Below are 17,599 nucleotides of genomic sequence, written 5' to 3' on the forward strand. Positions count from 1 at the left end.
GTTCGGCTCCGAATCATGGGTCCTCTACCGGCACCACCTACGGCTCCTAGAACGCTTCCACCAGCGTTGTCTCCGCTCCATCCTCAACATCCATTGGAGCGCTCACACCCCTAACGTCGAGGTACTCGAGATGGCAGAGGTCGACAGCATCGAGTCCACGCTGCTGAAGATTCAGCTGCGCTGGATGGGTCACGTCTCCAGAATGGAGGACCATCGCCTTCCCAAGATCGTATTATATGGCGAGCTCTCCACTGGCCACCGTGACAGAGGTGCACCAAAGAAAAGGTACAAGGACTGCCTAAAGAAATCTCTTGGTGCCTGCCACATTGACCACCGCCAGTGGGCTGATAACGCCTCAAACCGTGCATCTTGGCGCCTCACAGTTTGGCGGGCAGCAGCCTCCTTTGAAGAAGACCGCAGAGCCCACCTCACTGACAAAAGGCAAAGGAGGAAAAACCCAACACCCAACCCCAACCAACCAATTTTCCCTTGCAACCGCTGCAATCGTGTCTGCCTGTCCCGCATCGGACTGGTCAGCCACAAACGAGCCTGCAGCTGACGTGGACTTTTTACCCCCTCCATAAATCTTCGTCCGCGAAGCCAAGCCAAAGAAGATATTGTTGAGATTACATGTTGTGTACTGAGTAGCTTTTGTGTTATTATTTAGGGACGGATGTAAATGCATTGGAAACAGTTCTTGGAAGAATTACTAGATAATACCTGGAATGGGTGGGTTGTCAGATGAGGAAAGGTTGGACAGACTAAACTTGTATCTACCAAAGTTTTGAAGAGTGAGAGGGATTTGATTGAAACAAACAAATTAGTGAGGCTCTTGAGAGAATGGGTGTAAAGGCAATTCCTCTAGTCTTAGAAACATACATTGAGAAATTCAAATGGAATCCCATGCCATGCTTTTTGTTCACTAGCTAGTTCATGGAATTTACAGGCCTTATCAGCAATTGAGTTTGAGGAAGAAAGCAGTGTTAATTAAAACATGTAATCAAACAATGACAGATGACATTTAGTTTGGAGAAGAACTATTTGCATCAGAGGTTATGTAATTATCCAGAGATTAAGCTGAAGAGGTGAAGGGAACTGATTGCAGATTTGGCACTTAATATGTGTCATTGATAAGGAATGACAATAGACAATTGTAAAAGTGGAGCAGAGGTTGCAAGTTTTTGCATAATTTATGAAACAAAACACATATCTAACATTGTTCTCAGTTCTGATTATTTAAGAGAAATTTGAAATCAGTATGGATAACTGTCATGAGGCAAATCATAAACTTTAGAGAAATTAATTATCTGAAAATTAACCACAGAATTGGATGACTGATCAATGTAATATTAAAAGTAATATTAATGCCCACCTGATGATTAAACCTGGGCACCAACTTCAGGAAAGGACTTTTCACAACCTCAGTATATCCCAAAGAGCTGTACAACCAATTAAGTCCGCCTGAAGTGAAGTCACAGTTGCAACATCGGAAGCATAGGTCAAAATGCTCACAGCCAATTTGGATATTTGCCAATAGCTAATTTTTGCCAAGCATGATCAACTGTTTCTTCAGGCAAGTTAGCGCCCGCAAAATGAGGAATTTGCTTCATTCCATGAAAGGTCACACGGTGAACTGTCAGTATCTCTTTATCTTGTGACTTAATGAGTGATTGATTTAACCTTCCTTCAACCAATCAAGGGAAGAGGTTAGAATTGAATTGTTTCATTGATTGGCTCCCATCATGAAAGAAGTATCTCCTTATTGCGATGGCTTTTTCTCGTTCAAAATTGAGGCCCATCAAGATAAGTGGGTAGCACTGGACAACACATGCTCATAGATTAGAATCATTCAGCATTTCATACTCTCAAGCTATTTTTCCATGGTCTAAAGCAGTGGTTTTCAAACTTTTTCTTTCCACTCACATAAGACCTTAAGTAATTCTATGGAGTACCAAATATTAAATGCCTTTGTTCATGTATGTTTTTATTTATAAATAAAACAGGTATTTGGACAATCATGGAATGAAAAATCTATCATGGTCATCTGGTCCACATTTGGTTTTAAATTTTAAATTTAAATTTAGACGTACAGCATGGTAACAGGCCATTTTGGCCCATGAATCCATGCTGCCCAATTTACACCTGACTAACCTACACCCATGGTACATTTTGAACGGTGGGAGGAAACCAGAGCCCCAGAGAAAACCCATTTAGTCCTATTCTGTCTCTCCTTCCCCTCCCCCCACCCCAGATCCCTGCAAAATATGTTTTAATGCCTATCTAAATCTCATTTGAATGTTTTTTTTATGGCTTTTTTTCACTGCCCTTGCAGACAGTGAGTTTGTGATCACAGCAGGAATTATAGGAGACTTTTTTCTTTCCATAGATGCTGTTGGGAAGAGTCCGCATTCTCTCTTGTTTCAGATTTTCAGTCACTCTGTTGTGTCTTGCATAGATTCAGGACTTATTTATAATTATCGCCCTGATGGCCCCCCATGAACTGGAAGGCTCAATGATCATAGGGTCATCTGACCTTGATCTGTCCACTTCTTCCCCTGTCTCTTCAACAATAAAGCCTACTTGTTCACCCAATTTTCTAGTTGCGATGGACCTGAGATGTTAACTCTGTTTCCTTCTCTTTAGACGCTGTCTGATCTTACTGAGCATTTCCACCACATTTTTTCATCGTACTCCTGATTCTGCCTTTTCCTCTGTGGGGGGAGGGGAAGCTGTTTCTCAAATTTTCTCTGTCGTCAAGACGAACAGGAATTCATCCAAACCACTCGGTATTTTTTTGTTGGTTGGCCCTTTCTTTACCCTCTCTACGTCATTTTAGACCATCAAACCTCTTGTCAATCTTCTTTGCCTCAGAAGAAAAAAAAACTCCAATTTTACATTAGCACCCTAAAGCTGAAATCCATCCTCTCTGGGACTTTCTTTAGTATTTGTGATTTAACCAGTTCTTTATAAAGGTTTATAATCTGCTGGAGGAACTCAGTTGGATGGGCAGCATCAGTGATCATTGTTTGGAGGGGGGGTAGGTAGGGGTGTGGAGTGGAATTGATTGTTGAGAGGAGAGATTTTAATTAAAAAAAAAAATTAAACAGGCCCTTTCAGCCCATGAGCTTGTGCCCCCCAATCATACCCATTTGATCTACAACCCCCGGTACATTTTGGAGGATGGGAGGAAACCGGAACACCCAGGGAAAATCCTCGCCGACACGGGGAGAACATACAACTCCTAATAGAGAGCGTGGGATTTGAGCCCTGGTCCCAGTCGCTAGCGCTGTAACAGAATTGTGCTAACCGCCAAGCCAATCATGCCACCCGTATAAAGGAGCCCAGTATAAATAGGAGAGAGGTGTGACAGTGGGGGTAGTAAGGGATTGGTGAAGTAGGGAGATGTGTCAGATCACAGATGGATAAGGGAGGGTGAGTGGTGACATGGGAAACAGGTGATCAATTAGTGTCAGAGAGATTGAGAGGGAGAGAGAATATTCGAAGGTTGAGAGGTGATTTAATTGAGGCATAAAAGATTATGAGGCATTTTGATAGGGTGCATAGATAGTGCCTTTTCCTGGGATTACAAATACTAGAGGAAATTAGTTTAAGGCGAGTGGAGGAAGGTTTTGGGAGATATCAGAGGTAAGTTTTCTTACTTAGAGTAGTGGGTCCCTGATACAAGAGTGATAAAGAAGACTCGTAGTTAGGCACCTGGATGGATGCAAGAAAATAGAAGGTTATGTGTGTGAGGTAGGGATAAATAGATTGTGTGGAGTATGTTTCCACAGGTTAGCACAAGATTGTGGGCTGAAGGGCCTGAAAATTGGTGTTTTTTTTTATTGCCGTTGAAATTCATCAGTGGGAGATAAGGGCCAGGTACACACAATTTCCCTATGTAAAGAAGGTACAAAAGCGACACCTTTACACACCACTTTCCAGAGCTATGGATTGCCCTAAGATTATGTTCTGCTAACCATTGTTAGGCTCAGACTTGTACAGCATAGAAATGGATGCCCATTCATGTTAATCCTTCACCTATCCCATTTTAATCTCCCCACGTTCCCAACAAATAAGGTAAGGTAAAGGTTCCATTATTGTCACATAATACTACATTTAGATTGTAACATACATGAAATTCTTTGACTTTTGTCGACCTTAAGGCTGACAGAGAGTCACCACTTTGACCAGCGCCCCTCACAGAAACCTACAGCACTTCGTGTTCCTCAGCGGTCTCCCCTCCAAATACCGACCAGGCCTGAGCCTGCTTAGCTTCCGAGATCAGACAAACTCAGGCACATTGAGGCTATTAGGTTACTTCCCACTGATGAATTTTCAGATGCAATAAAAAAACACCAATTGCACACCACTGCTGGGATAAAAACATTAAAAGTGGCGCCATCCCATCCCTCCTCCTGGATTCTACCATTTGTCTTCACATTTTGAGAAATGTACAAAAGCCAATTAATCTGTCAATGCTTGAGGGGAGATTTGATGAGGAAATTTTTCAAAGCGTGAAAAGAATCTGGAATGTACTGCCTGAAGAGTACATCTACACGTACTTAAATAGCCAAGAATTTATCGGAGGTTGTGCACCTTCTGTGGGTAAAGTTGGATGAGTGCAAAGGATGGCATGGACCTGGTGGGCAGATTCGTACTGTACAAGTCTGACTGAATGATTGGGCTTGTCCAGTAAGTACTGCAATGATTTCAACATAGATCCTCTATATCAATCTCAGGAGTGCGATGCTAATCTGTAATCTTAATTTGAAATGAGAATCAGCATGCATTTTCAGATTGAGTTCATAAACCTACTTTTTCTAGTTTCATAACTCCCATTTGTAACCAATGTTCAAATATCTGTCTCTGTCATTGTTAATCTATATTTGTAATTCATATAGTCCAAATATTTTGGTTTCCATTGTTTTCTCACCCTAAGAGAATTTCCATGCTCATTGCTTGCATTCAAAAGATTTAGTTTTCTCTTCACTTTAAATTACACTGGACAACAATTTTTTTTTTCAAAAGGTTTGCTTCCTGAAAAAAATAGTAATCATGATTAGACAACTTCAAGCTGAGCACAAATAACTTCAGATTTGCTGCTTCGTGTAGGAAGTTGGAGAAACATTAAATTAACTTTTATTGAATTTAGCATGTTTAATCGTATCATGAAGCAGTTCGGTTCACTGCACATGTTGCATAACAAACGTGAGGAGCCCAGGGTATGTCTTGGTCACTGATTTTACAACCAAAGTAGAGTTCATAGGCTTTCTTAATAAATGCAGTCATGCTGTGCCTTTAAGCCTTAAGCGTATGTTTATCACAAATGTAACAGAATGACTCACAGCTGATGTGACATTGAAGAGAAATTTCTGCTTATTGAATCTTTCTGAAAACAATAAATGCTATTGTAATGTATCTTTCTATTCTATTGCTTGAAAAATATGTGCATCTGTCATAACTCTAGCTTTTGTTTGTTTATATATTGCCTTAATCCAACTTATAAACATTGATCCAAACAGAAATTTCTCTAAAACTTTAAATAAAAAAACCCATTCCACCCTATCAAATGCCTTTTCAGCATCCAATGATAAGACCATTGGTAAGTTGGATTCCTCCCAAGAAATATTTATTAGACTAATTAATTTAAATACATTATCTGCAAAATATCTTCCCTTCTGATCAATATGAATCAATAAATATTGTGTCAATCTATTAGCCAAAATCTTAGTCAAAAGCTTATAATCAACATTTAATAACAAAATTAGTCCATAAGACACAGGGTTCAAAAGATCTTTATCATTTTTAAGAATCACCATAATAATAGCTTGTGAAAAAGATTATGGTAAAGATTGTGTATCCTGAACTTGCTGTAAAACTTCACGAAACACTGAAAACATCAAATTTTGAAATATCTTATAAAATTTCACAGTAAAACCATCCTCTCCTGGAGATTTACCATTCAGCAATTAATTCAAAACCAATATAATTTCTTTCAAATCATTTGGTTTCTCCAGTTGTTCCCTCATCCAATCATTCAATATAAGTAACTGCAACTTATTTAAAAAGCCATCTATTTTTAATCAATGTAATACACAGCATCTGTATATCTGAGCTGGTATTATACCCTGTCTGCATCTAGTGTAACAAAGCAAAATTGCATAGTCTCTACACTGAGTGCATACCAAGACATGCTTGGATTGACCAAACCAGCTTGTTTTGTGATCAATATACCAGTAGATTTAAAATATGACAGCAAATTAACAAAATAAGTTGTATCAAAAAAAGGCATGTCATAGGTGATTTCAGCACCCCAAAATCCATAAAATACATCCAAAAGTGTTCAGGATGAAAAATCTTTGTTGTCCAGTAAGGTAGGATTGTGTTTGATTGCTACTTTCTGATTTTGTATACTTCCTCATGGTTTCAAGTTTCTGGTCAGTTTGATGTTTCTTTTATGGTAATAAAGAAATTTGAGTTCTTTTAAAACAACTATTTTTTATTAGCTATAGAACTCATTCAAGACCATGTGGAGGCATCCATCTTGAATCTAACTGAAGCTTCCACAAACCAGTCTCTTACTCCCTCTAATGGTTAGGAGTGTCACTAGCACTCTATCATTTCCTTGAGATGTTTCATCTAACAACATGACAGACTAATACAGTATTCAGTTCAATTTAAAGTTCAAATTTTAAGTGCACAGTTCTTTTTCTTTCAGAGATTCAGCCTGTCACATGCTTTGATAGTGTATATAGATCTTCTTAACACAGATGCATCTATTTGCTATGCCGGACCACTACTATCTCACACTGGTGGTGTTACAAGATCAAACCAGCAACCACAAAGAAGGCAGACCACACAGGGGTAAAGATGAACAATTACTTTATTAACAAAATTTCACCTTCAAACTTTAATTCAAAAATCCCCCCTTTTATAACAATGCCCACTGGTTAATATACAAATTCCTATAACAGTGTAAAACTAATAAATTCTCCAGCCTAAATATAACATATGTAATCAAAGTCTAAGTTATATTTCAAACCAGCCCACAGAAAAAAAACTTAGACACAAAACAAGCTCAAGACACATAAGATTCACAAAACTTCAATTACAATCGAAGTAAAAAAGGTATACAAAATTCAGTTTGTTTGGTAAACTGAAGCCAAAAGATCTTTGAGAGAGAGAGAGAGAGAGCACAAAATTCAAAGTTGTCGTCTTGTGTTGTTTGCAGAAAGAGGAACAATTGGCTTGGTCTGGATCCTTCTGGCTGCCTTTGGAATGTTCATCCCTTTTAAAATGCCCAACATTCTAAACTGCCTCCCAGAGAATGACTCTGCTTGGGCCTCCTTCCCATTTCACAGCCACACCCAGTGGTGATTTGTCTTCCAAGTCCAAAAATTTCTAGATCATCTTTTGTACATGCCCAGTCCGTCTCCCACTCTCTCTCTCTCTCATTCTCAGCAGTCCACCTTCACCTTGGCTCTCAAAGGCAAACTGTCACCTTCCAGCACAAAACCACACAACACATAGGCCAATACACAACACAGAAGTCTGTAACAGTGGTGTTTCCTCTGTTGCTGTGCAGGTTAGATCCTCTGCATTTGTCTGTTTCTGCAGTGTCTCGTGTTTTCAGCAGACTCTTTCGATTTCTTTTCAATATTTGAACATCGTCCATACTGATAGTGTAGGATCTTGGATTTACTTCCTCTAGAAGAGTGGCCTTTTTGTCCCAGGTTTTGCAATCTCTGAGTCTCACTGTGTCATGTTGTGCCAGTGGCCTTAAGCTTCTTGCTGACCTGTCATAGTTTGCTTTTTGTCTCCATTGCAGATGCTTTTGTTTCCATTTGACATCTCTGTTCTTGTTTGGGTCTGCAGAGTAGGGAATTGTGGTGCTTAGTCTACATCCCTTCAGAAGCTCAATGGGTGACATGCCATGTTCAAGTGGTGAAGCTCTGTAACTCAATCGAGCTAGATACTGATCTGAACCATTGTCTAGTGCTTTCTTAAGCAACTGTTTAACTAGGTGAACTCCTTTTACCACTTTACCATTTAATTGTGGATGTAGGGGACTTGACGTCACATGTTGAAAATCACACTCTTCTGCAAAGTTCTGGAATTCTCTACAGCTGTAGCATGGTCCATGGTCACTGTAGACCATTTGAGGAATTCCATATCTTGCAAAGATTGATTTCATATATTTGATCACACAAACAGCAGACATACGAAGCAGCGTAATCTCCGGAGAGTTCGATAGATGATCAATAACCAGCAATTAATTCTTTCCATTCATGTGGAACAGATCAGTTCAAACTTTCTGCCATGGTTCTACTGGTAAGTCAGTTATTATCATGGGCTCCTTTGTCTGCTTTATGTGATGTTTCAAATAGGTCTCAGAACTGGAAAATATCCTGTCAATATGCTCTGATGTTGTAGCATGGCTGACATTCATCTCTTGGCCATTTATCATTCAGATTCCCAATGACCTGTAGAACTGTGTTCTTTTCTGTTTCAGCTACAATCTGCTTGGGTTTCATGTCAGATACAGGAAGAGATTCAGTGATTAGGCTCATGTGGATATTCACATCTGTGTCTGTGGAACTCTCTATGGGTGCATCACTCTGCATCAATGCCCTTGATCATGCATCAGCTGACACAAAATAAGTTTCCCTGGTGTGTACAAGTATTCAAAGTCATAACATTGTAGCTTCATCATCAGTTATTGGATTCTCTGCAACATTTTGCTGAGAATTACTTGATTTTTGCTATTAATGGCTTGTGGTCTATCTCTGCCATAAATGTTGGTAGATCATACACGTAACTGAGGAACTTCTCAAGTCCATAGATCAGACACCCTTTCTCTATCTGTGCATTCAGATGTTGTCAACATCCTTGATGCAAATGCTACTGGCCTCCAATCTTTTCCCATTGTCTGAAGTAGCACGGCACCTATTCCAACTTTTGAAGTGTGTATTCAATTTTTGAAGTGTCCATAGATATTTTCATCCTTCTGGATGTGTCAAAGAAAGTTAAAAGTACTTGTTCAGAAATTAGAAAGATTTTCAGTCATCCCCATTCTTCCTTGTGGATGTCTGTCCACTTGAACTCACATTTGTCTTGTAACAACTTCCTGAGGTACTTTGTTTTGGAAGTCTGGTTTTGTATGAATTTACAGATGAAATTGATCAATCTCAGCACTCTCAATATACCTTTTTTGTCAGTGGTCCTGGGCATCTCTAAAATTGCTTTCACTTTGATCTTGTCTGGCTCCAAGAAAAGTGATTTCCTTCATCAAATTGACATTTTTCTCTGTTTAGCTTTAATCCATAGTTCTGCATGCATTGCAACACTTTGATGAACCTCTCATTGTGCTGTTCTTGTGTAGATCCCCATGAGATCATGCCATCCATGTACCCATTTATGCCTTCTACGATATGCTCCATTGTCTTGTGGAACACATCCGGAGCTGAAGAAATTCCAAAAGGCACCCTCAAACAGGAGTATCGGCCAAACAGTGTATTAAATATACAGTTTTATTTGCCAGAAGCCCTGGGATGCATCCAATTTGGAGAAAAACTTGGCACTGGCCTTCTCACTTGTAATTTCATCCCTGTTTAGATTCTGATAATGTTCTCTCTTTATATTGGCATTCAAGTCTTTTGGATCCATGCGCACACAGAGATCACCATTGAATTCACCTATGCTGTAGGTACCTCCACATTGTGATATAGTTTGGTTGAGTTCCTGCTTGAGCTTCTCTTTCAGTGGTGCTAGTACCCACCTTGGGGTATGCACTACTGGCTGCATCCTCTTTTAACTGTATCCTACAGGTGAGTGGGAAACTCCAAACCCCTTGAAGATTTCTGGAAATTGATCCAGTATTTCCTCTACGCTGTTCCGTGCATTGGTGCTGTTAATGTGATACACCCTCTTGACCCACCAAGCAGTGAAAGATGTCCATAGGGACTACTGTGAACCTGAGGTGGAGATCTTCCTCTTTTTAAGTTTAAATGTACCTTTCATGTCAATATGCTGTCCATTGTAGGCTATGAGCTGTATGGGATTGGCATAGATGTATGGCTTTATCTTCATTGCCCTGATGTCGTACTCTCAGATCAAATTGACTTTTGCCCCTGTGTCCAGCATGAAAGAAATATTTTCTCCATTTGTATGCAACACTCCACTTGTCCTGCTCGACTCTGTTCACACTTGGCTGTTCAGTGTCTGTTGGTTTAGAATCTTTCTGCACCACCATGCCCACATAAAGTGTGTCACTGAAAGCAGTTTCTTCTATAGTGTGTACAGTGTGCACTCTTCCACTTCTGTTTTGTTTCCCTTTGGTAAAACATTGGTTTGCCTTTTCAGTCCTTTTGCATTGGCAGGGAATTGTTCTGATGCATGTTGAGTGCTACATCTTTTGTACTTGAATGTCTCTCCATCTTTTTGTTGTTTACTATATCTCATTTTTTCTTTACGTGTGTGGACACACACACTGTAGCTACAGCTATGCCTTTGTTTTCACTGGTTTTTTCACTCTCACCGAATATTTTCCCTTGCTGCAGAGCTAATTCACTGGTATGTCATGTCTTTACAGCTCCAGCTGAGGTAAACTCTGTCTTTCACAGCAACCTATCTTTCACTTTCTTATCAATAATCCCAAACACAATTTGATCACAGAAAATTTAATCTTGTAGCTATCCAAAACTGCATGTTCTCACTTTTAATTTCAAGTCCCTTAAAAAAGTATCAAAGCTCCCTCTCTGCATCTATGTGCGTGAGGGAAACATGCACCTCTTGAAATTTTCATTTTTCTTTGGTGAACCATTTTCATCAAAATCTCAATAACCTCGTCGAACTTGCTGTGGTCTTCTGCCTTGGCAAAAACAAATCTATTGAAAACCACTAGTGCTTGAAGTCCCACCACAGTAAGTAGCAGTGTAATCTTCCGTGCAATAGGTTCACTATTGAGTCCAAAGGCTTGCAAATACAGCATGAATCTTTGTTTGAACAACCTCCAATCATGATCAAACCTTCCAGTCCAATTTACAGCATCAGGACCCTTCACATTTTCTATATTTCTGCTGCTATTAACTAATTATCACTCTGCACACTCATAGTGTGATGTTTTATTGTAATAAAGAAACTTGAGTCCTTTTAAAGCAACTATTTTGTATTAGCTATAGAACTCATTCAAGACCATGTGAATCCAACCGAAGCTGCTACAAACTAGTCACTGACTCCCTCTAGTGGTCAGGAGTATCACTAGCACTCTATCACTCCACTCAGGAATCTTGAAAATCAGAAATTTCTTAAGAAATCTTAAGAAAATCCTACACATTTATAATTTGCTGCCACTATATTTAGCCCTCGAAGAAAAGAGTGCACCTATACTATTCTGTACCTTTGTTCTGGACAAAGGATGCACTGCTCCCAACACACAATCAAAGACATTTTCACAGTCCAAGGAAGCTGCAAATGAGAGCCTTCTCTTTAATCAACTGCACGTGCAATCCCTTATCTTAATGGATTTTCTTTCAAACTGGTACAATGAACCTCACACACTGGTCTGGAATTCTTCATATGGAGTCTGTCTGTTACTACTTTAATGCTACCTGCTTTGTTGTCTAAATCAAAAGCTATTTGTGAAGGGCTCCTATCTACATTTTAGACATGTCTTGTGGTGATGTTGGGGAGGTGGGGCGCGTGGAAGGCAGGTGGTATCAGTGAAAAAAGTTGGGGGAAAAGGATAGAATTTTTTTTTCTCTAACTTCTGAGGTTAATTCAAAAAAATAAAGCTGAGGTCCATTCCACGTGATGGCCAAGACTTCAGGGAGAGCAGTTATGGAGCTGTTACCTCAGCTTCTGCAATTCTGTTTAATTCTGACCTCTGCTCCTGTCTGCGTGGCATTTGCATTGTCTCCCCGTGAAGATGTGTGGCTTGGTCAGTTAATTAGCCACTGTAAGCTGTTGATTCATGATAGAACCTGTACAGAATGACCACTTTTTTTTTAATGGGATGGAGTTACACAGGAGACTGCAAATGCTGGGATCTGAAGCCAAACACAAAAACAAATAGTGGCTCTGCCAAAGCTGCTGTAATGGGGCCGCTGGTGCGGACTCAGTCTGACTGCCATCAGCTCCGCGCAGGTTTTAAACGGCCTGTTCAAAGATAAGACAGTGGGTTATTTTAAAATCCCGCGACGGCAGGGTCTGGACCAAAGATGGTGGCAGCCATGAGGGCTTGCAGACTCTGGGGGAACAGACGACTGGCGCAAGGCATAGGAAAATTGGGAGACCAGCCCCATTTGAGAAGGAGAAGCAGAGGAGAGGATCCGTGTGAAGCTGACCACTGCGGCAGCCCAGTGAGGCTGACGGACTCACAGGAGGCAGGCCATTGGTGACTCGAGGCAAAGAACTGTGGGCTGCTGGCAGCTGGGGTCAAAGTACCCTCCCCAGGCTGCGGACTGGCTCGAGACTGGCTAAAAGGGTACCAGGTATCGGAACTGAGAGTGAGAGAGTGACGAGGGGGCTACCTGATTGTGTCATGGGTGAGCATCTGGAGCTCAGGTTGCTTATGGCTTGAACTGATAGCTGTGTGGCTGTGGGAGTGCTGCATGTGAAGCCACAGACATTCGGTAACTCTGGGCAGACTCTCCCTGGCTGAGCAATTTCGGCTGAAAGCGAATCTTTGTTCTGCGTTACAAGAGATAAAGGAAAATTTTGTGTAATATCACATTATCTGTTGTTTACAAGCCAATAAAATAGTCTTGAATCTTAAAAAAACTACTGGAGGAATTCAAGTCATCAAGCAACATCAGTTGGAGAAACTGTTCAAGAGTTTAATCTCAAGATGTCAACCATTCATTTTCTCCCTCTGATGATGTTCCTCCAGCAGATTAAGTGTGGAAGGCGATGAAGTGGGTGTTGAGGGGTGCTTGATGGTCAGTACAGACCTGCTAGGCTGAAGGGTCTGTTTTGGTGGTGTATGATTCCACGCTTCTTGTTAATTTTTAAAAAAATCTTTCCTTTTATATTTTTTTCTCGTGTGGTAATATAATTTTGTACTTGTTGCTTGCAATTGTATTTTACATACCTAGTGTAGCTGCAGCAAGGAAGAATTTCAGTATATGTGTACATTGTCATTGCGTGTGCGACCATGCACTCTCCCCCCTCATAATCATAATACCAATTTGTAAAAGTTTAACAAAAAATACAAGCAGCAAATGTGTAATATACTCGGAACTATGGATGGAGCTGAAGGGCCAAATCTTTTTTTTTCCTTCAGAATTGAGTGTTCTCCTTTCATCAATTACACTTGGCACGTGGACTGTGGTAAATGTCGCCTTGACCTCCGAACTATTCTAGCCAGTTGTACTCCTGGTCCCCAGCATGCCAGAGCCTTTTGGGAATTCTGCTGCACACATAGGGAAAGGGAATCTTGGGACTGTATGTGATGTCATGTATGTACCCTAATGACAATAAATCTGAAAGAGGAATGACTTCTTCACTGTTCCTTTCAGTAATATTTTGTCAAAACCCCTTCTTAAAATTTCCCATCATTTTTTTTCCCTCAAGAAAGGGGAATCTTAAACATGAGCCAGATTTAAGGTAAGATTGGTAAGATTTAAAAGGGGCCTAAAGCCACCTTTTCCACCCAGAGGGTAGTGGGTGTTTGGAATGAGTTGCAGAGGAACCGTTAGAGGCAAGTACAATTGTAGTGTTTAAAAGGAACCTCCTTTGAAGAAGACCGCAGAGCCCACCTCACTGACAAAAGACAAAGGAGGAAAAACCCAACACCCAATCAACCAATTTTCCCTTGCAACCGTGCCTGCCTGTCCCGCATCGGACTTGTCAGTCACCAACGAGCCTGCAGCAGACGTGGACATACCCCTCCATAAATCTTCGTCCGCGAAGCCAAGCCAAAGAAGAAAGAATACACTGCCTTTGAAGAAGACCGCTGAGCCCACCTCACTGACAAAAGACAAAGGAGGAAAAACCCAACACCCAACCAACCAATTTTCCCTTGCAACCGTGCCTGCCTGTCCCGCATCGGACTTGTCAGTCACCAACGAGCCTGCAGCAGACGTGGACATACCCCTCCATAAATCTTCGTCCGCGAAGCCAAGCCAAAGAAGAAAGAATACACTGCCTTTGAAGAAGACCGCTGAGCCCACCTCACTGACAAAAGACAAAGGAGGAAAAACCCAACACCCAACCAACCAATTTTCCCTTGCAACCGTGCCTGCCTGTCCCGCATCGGACTTGTCAGTCACCAACGAGCCTGCAGCAGACGTGGACATACCCCTCCATAAATCTTCGTCCGCGAAGCCAAGCCAAAGAAGAAAGAATACACTGCCTTTGAAGAAGACCGCTGAGCCCACCTCACTGACAAAAGACAAAGGAGGAAAAACCCAACACCCAATCAACCAATTTTCCCTTGCAACCGTGCCTGCCTGTCCCGCATCGGACTTGTCAGTCACCAACGAGCCTGCAGCAGACGTGGACATACCCCTCCATAAATCTTCGTCCGCGAAGCCAAGCCAAAGAAGAAAGAATACACTGCCTTTGAAGAAGACCGCTGAGCCCACCTCACTGACAAAAGACAAAGGAGGAAAAACCCAACACCCAATCAACCAATTTTCCCTTGCAACCGTGCCTGCCTGTCCCGCATCGGACTTGTCAGTCACCAACGAGCCTGCAGCAGACGTGGACATACCCCTCCATAAATCTTCGTCCGCGAAGCCAAGCCAAAGAAGAAAGAATACACTGCCTTTGAAGAAGACCGCTGAGCCCACCTCACTGACAAAAGACAAAGGAGGAAAAACCCAACACCCAATCAACCAATTTTCCCTTGCAACCGTGCCTGCCTGTCCCGCATCGGACTTGTCAGTCACCAACGAGCCTGCAGCAGACGTGGACATACCCCTCCATAAATCTTCGTCCGCGAAGCCAAGCCAAAGAAGAAAGAATACACTGCCTTTGAAGAAGACCGCTGAGCCCACCTCACTGACAAAAGACAAAGGAGGAAAAACCCAACACCCAATCAACCAATTTTCCCTTGCAACCGTGCCTGCCTGTCCCGCATCGGACTTGTCAGTCACCAACGAGCCTGCAGCAGACGTGGACATACCCCTCCATAAATCTTCGTCCGCGAAGCCAAGCCAAAGAAGAAAGAATACACTGCCTTTGAAGAAGACCGCTGAGCCCACCTCACTGACAAAAGACAAAGGAGGAAAAACCCAACACCCAACCAACCAATTTTCCCTTGCAACCGTGCCTGCCTGTCCCGCATCGGACTTGTCAGTCACCAACGAGCCTGCAGCAGAGTTAGCTTGGGTGGTCAGCATGGACAAGTGGTACCAAAGGAACAGTTTCCATGCTCTAAAACAAAGACTAACTGGGGATGGTGCAATTAATACCTAACATCACTTTGAAGGGAAATCCAAAAGGTGACACCAATCGAACGGGTATTTGAAAACTCTCTCTTGCCCCCCTCAAAGAACCAGCATGCGAATGGAAGTACTCAGCCACTCGGTATCAAGCCTGACACAAACATGTCTAGTCATCGCTATTATTCAAAAAATATTTTATAATTTTACATTACAAATAATATAATGTGGCAGTGGGCGCTTGAATTGTTTGTGAGTTCAAATGATAAAAATGTGTGATGTTGGTCAGAATTGAATTGTACCAAAAGGAATAAGTGTGAATCTGATGGAAGAAAATGTCATCTTTGGTTTGCACCTCAGCATTTGGTGACATTTGATGACAAGCAGATGAAAAGCTAAAATGGCAGGCAGTGATCTTCCTGATATGAATGAACATGATAGATTCTGCAGATATTCATCATGACTTGGATCTCCTCAAAGGCATTTGGAACATCTTTGTTGCTACATGTTAATTACCATTGATGCATTCTTACAATTTGACTTGTCTTCAGTCAAAATGTCTCTGCTTCTGCAAGCTGTAATGACATGGACCAGCAGCAATAGAAATTCACCAAGACAATGGTATTTTAAAAACAAAATAATAATAATTTTTATTATTAACTATTAAAATAACAACACTTCTTACTTTAACAACCTCACTATGTGCAAATAGGGTATATGTGTATATATGGCAGGTCCTGAACCATTAGATCAGTGACTCTCAACCTTTTTCTTTCCACTCACATAACACTTTAAGTAATCCCTATGCCATCGGGGCTCTGTGATTAGTATGGGATTGCTTAAATTGGTATATGAGTGGGAAGGGAGGGCTGAGATTCACTGCTCTAGACCCAATTGTTACTGAAATATTTTGCTTGAGAAAATTTGTCATTGGCCCATTTCCTTTGGAGTTTTGAAACTGTGCACATAACGAGTCAATTAGGTATGTTAAAACAGTGGTTTTCAAACATTTTCTTTCCACCCACTTATCACCTTAAGCAATCCCTTACTAATCACAGAGCCCCAATAGCAAAGGGAATGCTTAAAGTGGTATGTGAGTGGAAAGAAAAAGGTTGAGACCCCCTCTATTAGAGTTTAGGTATGATTGTGAAAAGTTAATTTTTTAAAGTTCAGTCTCAGAAAGCTTTCGTGTTGAAACTCAAAATTTTTACTTTTATTCTCAAAACTCACGACTTCTTTTAGGGTTGTTTTCAGAGAATTGTTTCTTCATATGAATGATTTCTCTCGCTCTCTCTCTTGTATGGAGGTTATAGAACGTGCTTAACTCAATGATTTCATAAACCTAGGCAAGGGTTAAATGAAGTGACCATTGCAAATGGGCATGTAGAGTGCCTTCTCTTGACAAAGAGACAGTGAAGTGGCCCTTTCTTTCAAAGCCACTGATTCTGTGTTTGTTCCCTATCACAGGGAGAACATACAACAGTATTTCCCTCATTGAAGTTAACTCCATCTTTGACTCTCCAGATAAAACTTTTTGGAGTGATAAAATCACATGACACGACATCACTCCTGACTTTTGTTTCCAGTTTCAAATGACTTCCTGCTTGTTTACACAAATTATCAAACAAATACCTATTGTTTGACTAAGCATCTTTCCAAAGTGTTTGAAGTTCCAACTTTTCCAAAAGTTGACGAGAAGATGGTTCTGGGCTCAGACAAGCAGAATGGCTGTATGTACACAGGTGCTTCTGAGCAAACATCGTTTTTTTCTGGACATTTAATAGCACAATTTAATTCTGCTTCATAACTTTGAAAGAAGAGACACTTTGTCTCTAGGAAAAAGCTCTCTTATCTGTTAACACAAATGTATATTATGTCTCTGTGTGTCTTTCCCTTGGTTCCAAACCCATAAAAATAACCTTACTAAAAATAATATATTTTACAACTAAGGATTAAAAATTACATAATTCTACAACAAAGCAATAAGGAAAATGTCTACTCCAGTGGTTCTCAACTTTTTTCTTTCCATTCACATACTACCTTAAGCAATCCCATACTAGTCACAGAGCACCTATAGCATAGGGATTACTTAAAGAGGTATGCGAGTGGAAATAAGGTGGTTGAGAACCACTGATCTACTCCTTATTATAAAAGCCAAATTCATGGACAGAATTTGGTGTCTGTACACAGATTTCCAATTCCAGGAGCACATA

General features: G+C 40.9%; 1 protein-coding gene across 1 annotated transcript in view; it reads left to right on the top strand.

The window, feature by feature from the left end:
• Positions 1 to 17,599, top strand: part of LOC138739574 (gamma-aminobutyric acid receptor subunit gamma-3-like) — a 483,253-nt gene that overhangs the window by 266,985 nt on the left and 198,669 nt on the right. The gene's annotated exons all lie outside the window — the stretch shown is intronic.

Source organism: Narcine bancroftii, chromosome 7, assembly GCF_036971445.1.
Source record: "Narcine bancroftii isolate sNarBan1 chromosome 7, sNarBan1.hap1, whole genome shotgun sequence".
In the NCBI taxonomy this organism is placed as follows: domain Eukaryota; kingdom Metazoa; phylum Chordata; class Chondrichthyes; order Torpediniformes; family Narcinidae; genus Narcine; species Narcine bancroftii.